Below are 8,641 nucleotides of genomic sequence, written 5' to 3'. Positions count from 1 at the left end.
GGCGGTAGTAGCCCTTTGAAACACAACAGCGAGGAGGAAAAAAAGCCAGAAGAACCGTCGGAGCGGTAGTACCGCTTGACCTCACGGTACTACCGCTAGGGGTAGCGGTACTACTGCTAAGGGTAGCGGTACTACTGCTTGCGAGCGGTACTAAAAAAATTACATCCGTGCCTACCACCGCTGGACTTGTGACGAGTTTTTGGTCCCGAGCGGAAGTAGCCATGGAAGTAGTCGCGGTAGTACCGCTCCCAAGAGCGGTACTAAAAAATTACATCCGCAGCAGCCCCTTTTAAGGACACCAAAACTAACACAACTTTTGCAAACGGACTCCGAATTCGACGAAACCAAGTTTCTTGGAAAGCTAGCAACAAGGGCTAACACAATCTTGATAGAAATATCAATAAGAAGCAAATGAGAAAAGGCCCAAAAGAAAATGTTGAGAACCCTTCCTCGGATAAGACCGGTAAAACCTCCAACACCGAAAACATCATAGAAGACGCATGCAAACTTCGTTTTCGATGAACTCAAGCTTGTCATCAAGATGACCATAAGCTATAAGACTCACAAAGAGAACCAAACAACAACCAAGAAACATAATGCAAGGATGCAATGGTTTGAGCTCTCGACGAACGATACGATCAAGCTACTCACTTGAGAGCCCCCCTTGATAGTACGGCTATCGATCCTATAACCCGGTCTCCCAACTACCACCATGAGACCGGTAAAATAGAGAACATATCAAGGGCAAACCTTTGCCTTGCACATGATCCACTTGAGCTAGATGATGACGATCTTGTCCTCCTCAAGATGGACCACCTTTCTTGATTGCGTTGGGTCGATGGAGACTAGATGATTGCTCCCCCATACTCCACTATGGGTGAGCCACTCTTCGGCATATCTTCACAAGTCCATTGACACCACAATGGATGGCAAGATTCAAGCACTTGATCTCTTCGTGATGCTCCACTTGAACTTGCACACGGCAATCTTGATGACGATCACCACTTGATGTCATCCTTTCCATGGGTTGTATGCTATCTTCCTCTTGACGCAAGCCCATGGACACATACCTAACCCCACATAGACTCTCACATAAACCATGGGTTAGTACAGAAAGTGCAATGGACAATGCTTACCATACCATGGGATCACTTGATCCCTCTCGGTACATCTTCTACGCTTTGTGAGTTGATCAACTTGATTCACTCTTGACTTAGTCTTGATCAACCTTGAATCTTTCCAACTCTCTTCGTTTGGATGATGCCTTGAAGGTAAACATGAATGATCACACAATCTTATTCTTCAAGACATGCTTGCAATAAGCTCAACACTCACATGACCAATCTTTGGATAATTCCTTAACAGCACCTTGGTCAACCCATAAACTCCTTGAAACCAACACATGGACTTCAAGAAATTGTTGGGGAACGTAGTAATTTCAAAAAATTTCCTACGCACACACAAGGTCATGGTGATGCATAGCAACGAGAGGGGAGAGTGTGATCTATGTACCCTTGTAGACCGACAACGGAAGCGTTAACTTGCTTGATGTAGTCGTACGTCTCCACGACCCGACCGATCAAGCACTGAAACTACGGCACCTCCGAGTTTTAGCACACGTTCAACTCGATGACGATCCCCGGACTCCGATCCAGCAAAGTGTCGGGGAAGAGTTCCGTCAGCACGACGGCGTGGTGACGATCTTGATGTTCTACCGTCGCAGGGCTTCGCCTAAGCACCGCTACAATATTATCGAGGAGTATGGTGGAGGGGGGCACCGCACACGGCTAAGAAAACGATCACGAGGACCAACTTGTGTGTCAAGGGGTGCCCCCTGCCCCCGTATATAAAGGATCAAGGGGAGGAGGCCCGGCCGGCCCTCTATGGCGCGCCAAGGAGGAGTCCTCCTCCTAGTAGGAGTAGGACTCCTACTAGGAGGGGGAAAGAAGTGGGGAGGGAGAGGGAAAGGGGGGCGCCGCCCCCCCTCTCCTAGTCCAATTCGGACCAGGGGGGAGGAGGCGCGCGGCCCACCTTTGGCTGCCCCTCTCTCTCTCCACTAAGGCCCATATGGCCCATTACTTCTCCCGGGGGGGTTCCGGTAACCCTCCGGCTCTCCGGTTTTCTCCGAAATCACCCGGAACACTTCCGGTGTCCGAATATAGCCGTCCAATATATCAATCTTTATGTCTCGACCATTTCGAGACTCCTCGTCATGTCCGTGATCACATCCGGGACTCCGAACTAACTTCGGTACATCAAAACCATAACTCATATAGTACTATATCGTCAACGAACGTTAAGCGTGCGGACCCTACGGGTTCGAGAACTATGTAGACATGACCGAGACACCTCTCTGGTCAATAACCAATAGCGGGACCTGGATGCCCATATTGGCTCCTACATATTCTACGAAGATCTTTATCGGTCAGACCGCATAACAACATACGTTGTTCCCTTTGTCATCGGTATGTTACTTGCCCGAGATTCGATCGTCGGTATCTCAATACCTAGTTCAATCTCGTTACCGGCAAGTCTCTTTACTCATTCTGTAATACATCATCCCGCAACTAACTCATTAGTTGCAATGCTTGCAAGGCTTATAGTGATGTGCATTACCGAGTGGGCCCAGAGATACCTCTCCGATAATCGGAGTGACAAATCCTAATCTCGAAATACGCCAACCCAACATGTACCTTTGGAGACACCTGTAGAGCACCTTTATAATCACCCAGTTACGTTGTGACGTTTGGTAGCACACAAAGTGTTCCTCCGGTAAACGGGAGTTGCATAATCTCATAGTCATAGGAACATGTATAAGTCATGAAGAAAGCAATAGCAACAAACTAAACGATCAAGTGCTAAGCTAACGGAATGGGTCAAGTCAATCACATCATTCTCCTAATGATGTGATCCCGTTAATCAAATGACAACTCATGTCTATGGTTAGGAAACATAACCATCTTTGATCAACGAGCTAGTCAAGTAGAGGCATACTAGTGACACTCTGTTTGTCTATGTATTCACACATGTATTATGTTTCCGGTTAATACAATTCTAGCATGAATAATAAACATTTATCATGATATAAGGAAATAAATAATAACTTTATTATTGCCTCTAGGGCATATTTCCTTCAGTCTCCCACTTGCACTAGAGTCAATAATCTAGTTCACATTGCCATGTGATTCAATACTAATAGTTCACATTACCATGTGATTAACACACATAGTTCACATCGTCATGTGACCTACACCCAAAGGGTTTACTAGAGTCGGTAATCTAGTTCACATCTCTTATGTGATTAACACCCAATGAGTACTAAGGTGTGATCATGTTTTGCCTGTGAGAGAAGTTTAGTCAACGGGTCTGCCATATTCAAATTTGTAAGTATTTTGGCAATTTTCTACGTCTACAATGCTTTGCACGGAGCTACTTTAGCTAATTGCTCCCACTTTCAATATGTATCCAGATGAAGACTAAGAGTCATCCAGATCAGTGCCAAAACTTGTATCGACGTAACCCTTTTACGACGAACCTTTTGTCACCTCCATAATAGAGAAACATATCCTTATTCCACTAAGGATAATTTTGACCGCTGTCCAGTGATCTACTCCTAGATCACTATTGTACTCCCTTGCTTAACACAGTGTAGGGTATACAATAGATCTGGTACACAGCATGGCATACTTTATAGAACCTATGGCTGAGGCATAGGGAATGACTTTCATTCTTCTTTCTATCTTCTGCCGTGGTCGGGCTTTGAGTCTTACTCAATTTCACACCTTGTAACACAGGCAAGAACTCTTTCTTTGACTGTTCCATTTTGAACTACTTCAAAATCTTGTCAAGGTATGTACTCATTGAAAAAACTTATCAAGCGTCTTGATCTATCTCTATAGATCTTGATGCTCAATATGTAAGCAGCTTCACCGAGGTCTTTCTTTGAAAAACTTCTTTCAAAACACTCCTTTATGCTTTGCAGAATAATTCTACATTATTTCCGATCAACAATATGTCATTCACATATACTTATCAGAAATGTTGTAGTGCTCCCACTCACTTTCTTGTAAATACAGGCTTCACCGCAAGTCTGTATAAAACTATATGCTTTGATCAACTTATCAAAGCGTATATATGTGTAACGCCCTCGAGACCGATGTGCCAGGTGTCGTCAGTTATTCGATGTTGTTGCTTGTCATTGCTTGCGTGTCATGCATTTGCATATCATGTCATCATGTGCATTTCATTTGCATACATGTTCGTCTCATGCATCCGAGCATTTTCTTCGTTGTCCGTTTTGCATTCCGGCGCTTCGTTCTCCTCCGGTGGTCATTTCTACCTTTCTTTCATGTGTGGGGATTAAACATTTCCGGATTGGACCGAGACTTGCCAAGCGGCCTTGGTTTACTACCGGTAGACCGCCTGTCAAGTTTCGTATCATTTGGACTTCGTTTGATACTCCAACGGTTAACCGAGGGACCGAAAAGGCCTCGTGTGTGTTGCAGCCCAACACCCCTCCAATTTGGCCCAAAACCCACCTAACCTCTCCATCATCTAGAGCGTTCGATCACGATCGCGTGGCCGAAAACCGCACCTCATTTGGACTCTCCTAGCTCCCTCTACCTATATATATGTGTTTCCCTCCGAAAATCACGCGCAGATCAAACCCTAAAACTCCTCCGCGCGCCGCCGGACATGTCCGGCCACGCCCGCCACCTCACTCCGGCCTATCGGAGCCCGCCACCTCAGCTCCACTGCTCCGCTCGACCACTCCCCTCGCGCCACCTCAGCCCCGCCTCCCTCTCTCTCCTCACCGCGCCGCCGCCGGCCCGCGGGGCCCGAGGCAGGCCCGCGCGAGCCCAGATCCCGTCGCCACCCAGCGCGCCTCTCCCTGCCGCGCGCCGCCCGAGTCCCCGCCGCCTTCGCGGCTCTCCCCGCCGCCGGCGAGCTCCCTCGCCGCCTCGTGCCGCCCGCCGGCGACCGGTGCCTCGCCGGGACACCACCGCGCTGCCCCGAATCGCCACCGGCCGCCGCCCTCGCCACACCACCTCGAAGCCGGCGCCATGACTCCGGCGAGCCCTGCGGCGCCCCGGCCGGCCGGACTCGGCCATCCCCACCGCCGCACGCCTACTCCGGCGATCTCCTCCAAGTTCGGCCATCTCCATCGTCTCCGGCGAGATCCCGTCGATCGGGATCAGATCCACCACTCCCCGAACTAAACACCCGTCTCAGATCTGCACCGCTCCGTCCCGGATCCGTCCCGTCCTGGGTTGACTTTTCGCGAGGGTATAATTTTCTACTAAGTCCCCGTATTTTCAGATTCATGTGCCCATCTTCATCGCATCGTAACTTTGCATCCGTAGCTCCGATTCATGCATATAGCATATCAAAATGTTCATCTCAGAGAGTAAATCATTTAATTCCATTGCATCATTTTCATTTGAGCTCATATTGATGCCCGAAATGCTGTTAGAAGAGGGCTACTTGAGTTAATTGTCAGATCTGCTACTCCGTTTAGGTTTTTGTCATTTTTGCCATGATTAATGTGTGCATGCTATGCCCTGATGCTCTACATGTGTTTTGTTAAGGGTTTTTCATCTTTCCAGATGGTGCACCTGTTGGAAATATGCCCTAGAGGCAATAATAAATTGGTTATTATTATATTTCCTTGTTCATGATAATCGTTTATTATCCATGCTATAATTGTATTGATAGGAAACTCAGATACATGTGTGGATACATAGACAACACAATGTCCCTAGTAAGCCTCTAGTTGACTAGCTCGTTGATCAATAGATGGTTACCGTTTCCTGACCATGGACATTGGATGTCGTTGATACGGGATCACATCATTAGGAGAATGATGGATGGACAAGACCCAATCCTAAGCCTAGCACAAAGATCGTCTAGTTCGTATGCTAAAGCTTTTCTAATGTCAAGTATCATTTCCTTAGACCATGAGATTGTGCAACTCCCGGATACCGTAGGAGATGCTTTGGGTGTATCAAACGTCACAACGTAACTGGGTGGCTATAAAGGCACTACAGGTATCTCCGAAAGTGTCTGTTGGGTTGGCACGAATCGAGACTGGGATTTGTCACTCCGTGTAAACGGAGAGGTATCTCTGGGCCCACTCGGTAGGACATCATCATAATGTGCACAATGTGACCAAGGAGTTGATCACGGGATGATGTGTTACGGAACGAGTAAAGAGACTTGCCGGTAACGAGATTGAACAAGGTATCGGGATACCGACGATCGAATCTCGGGCAAGTACATACCGCTAGACAAAGGGAATTGTATACGGGATTTTGATTAAGTCCTTGACATCGTGGTTCATCCGATGAGATCATCGTGGAACATGTGGGAGCCATCATGGGTATCCAGATCCCGCTGTTGGTTATTGACCGGAGAACGTCTCGGTCATGTCTGCATGTCTCCGGAACCCGTAGGGTCTACACACTTAAGGTTCGGTGACGCTAGGGTTATAGAGATATTAGTATGCGGTAACCCGAAAGTTGTTCGGAGTCCCGGATGAGATCCCGGACGTCACGAGGAGTTCCGGAATGGTCCGGAGGTAAAGAATTATATATAGGAAGTGCTATTTTGGCCATCGGGACAAGTTTCGGGGTCATCGGTATTGTACCGGGACCACCGGAAGGGTCCCGGGGGTCCACCGGGTGGGGCCACCTGCCCCGGGGGGCCACATGGGCTGTAGGGGGTGTGCCTTGGCCTATATGGGCCAAGGGCACCAGCCCCAAGAGGCCCATGCGCCAAGAGAGAAAAAAAGGGGAGAGTCCTACAAGGGGAAGGCACCTCCGAGGTGCCTTGGGGAGGATGGACTCCTCCCCACCCTTGGCCGCACCCTTCCTTGGAGGAAGGGGCAAGGGCTGCGCCTCCCCCTCTCCCTTGGCCCTATATATAGTGGGGAAAAAGGAGGAGCAAACCAATCTAGGCCTGGCGCCTCCCTCTCTCCCCGTTACGTCTCTCCTCGTCAAGTATAGGCGAAGCCCTGCTACTGTGACGCCCTGCATCCACCACCACGCCGTCGTTGCTGCTGGATCTTCATCAACCTCTCCCTTCCCCTTGCTGGATCAAGGCATGGGAGACGTCTCGGCTGTACTGTGTGTTGAACGCGGAGGTGCCGTGCGTTCGGCACTTGATCATCGGTGATTTGAATCACGACGAGTACGACTCCATCAACCCCGTTCACTTGAACGCTTCCGCTTAGCGATCTACAAGGGTATGTAGATGCACTCTCCTTCCCCTCGTTGCTGGTTTCTCCATAGATAGATCTTGGTGATACGTAGGAAAATTTTGAATTTCTGCTACGTTCCCCAACAGTGGCATCATGAGCTAGGTCTATGCGTAGTTTCTATGCATGAGTAGAACACAAAGTAGTTGTGGGCGTTGATTTTGTTCAATATGCTTGCCGTTACTAGTCTTATCTTGATTCGGCGGCATCGTGGGATGAAGCGGCCCGGACCAACCTTACACGTACTCTTACGTGAGACAGGTTCCACCGACAAACATGCACTAGTTGCATAAGGTGGCTAGCGGGTGTCTGTCTCTCCCACTTTAGTCGGATCGGATTCGATGAAAAGGGTCCTTATGAAGGGTAAATAGCAATTGGCATATCACGTTGTGGTTTTGCGTAGGTAATAAACGTTCTTGCTAGAAACCCATAGCAGCCACGTAAAACATGCAAACAACAATTAGAGGACGTCTAACTTGTTTTTGCAGGGTATGCTATGTGATGTGATATGGCCAAAAGGATGTGATGAATGATATATGTGATGTATGAGATTGATCATGTTCTTGTCAAGGGAATCACGACTTGCATGTCGATGACGAGACAGCTTCAAGAAGACATGATGATGGAGATCATGGTGGAGATCATGGTCATGCGGTGACAAGATGATCATGGAGCCCCAAGATGGAGATCAAAGGAGCTATGTGATATTGGCCATATCATGTCACTATTATTTGATTGCATATGATGTTTATCATATTTATACATCTTATTTGCTTAGTACGACGGTAGTAAATAAGATGATCCCTCATTAAAATTTCAAGAAGTGTTCTCCCCTAACTGTGCACCGTTGCTACAGTTCGTCGCTTCGAAGCATCACGTGTTAATCGGGTGTGATAGATCCTTTCGTTCACATACAACGGGTGTAAGCAAGATTTACACATGCAAAAACACTTAGGGTTAACTTGACGAGCCTAAGCATGTGAAGACATGGCCTCGGAACACAGAGACCCGAAGGTCGAACACGAGTCGTATGGAAGATACGATCAACATGAACATGTTCACCGACGTTGACTAGTTCGTCTCACGTGTTAATCGGACATGGCCTGGTCGACTCGGATCGTGTAATACTTAGATGACTAGAGGGATGTCTAATCTAAGTGGGAGTTTATACGATGAACTTAATTATCCTGAACATAGTCAAAAGGATTTTGCAAATTATGTCATATCTCACGCTTTAATTCTATTGTTTAATTATGTTCCTAGAGAAAAATTAGTTGAAAGTTGATAGTAGCAATTATGCGGACTAGGTCCGTAGACTGAGGATTGTCCTCATTGCTTCTTAGAAGGCTTATGTCCTTAATGCACCGCTCAGTGTGCTGAACCTCG

The sequence above is a fragment of the Triticum urartu genome, chromosome 6 (assembly GCF_003073215.2).
Source record: "Triticum urartu cultivar G1812 chromosome 6, Tu2.1, whole genome shotgun sequence".
NCBI classification, from domain to species: Eukaryota; Viridiplantae; Streptophyta; class Magnoliopsida; order Poales; family Poaceae; genus Triticum; species Triticum urartu.
Note: the sequence above shows the minus strand (reverse complement) of the source record.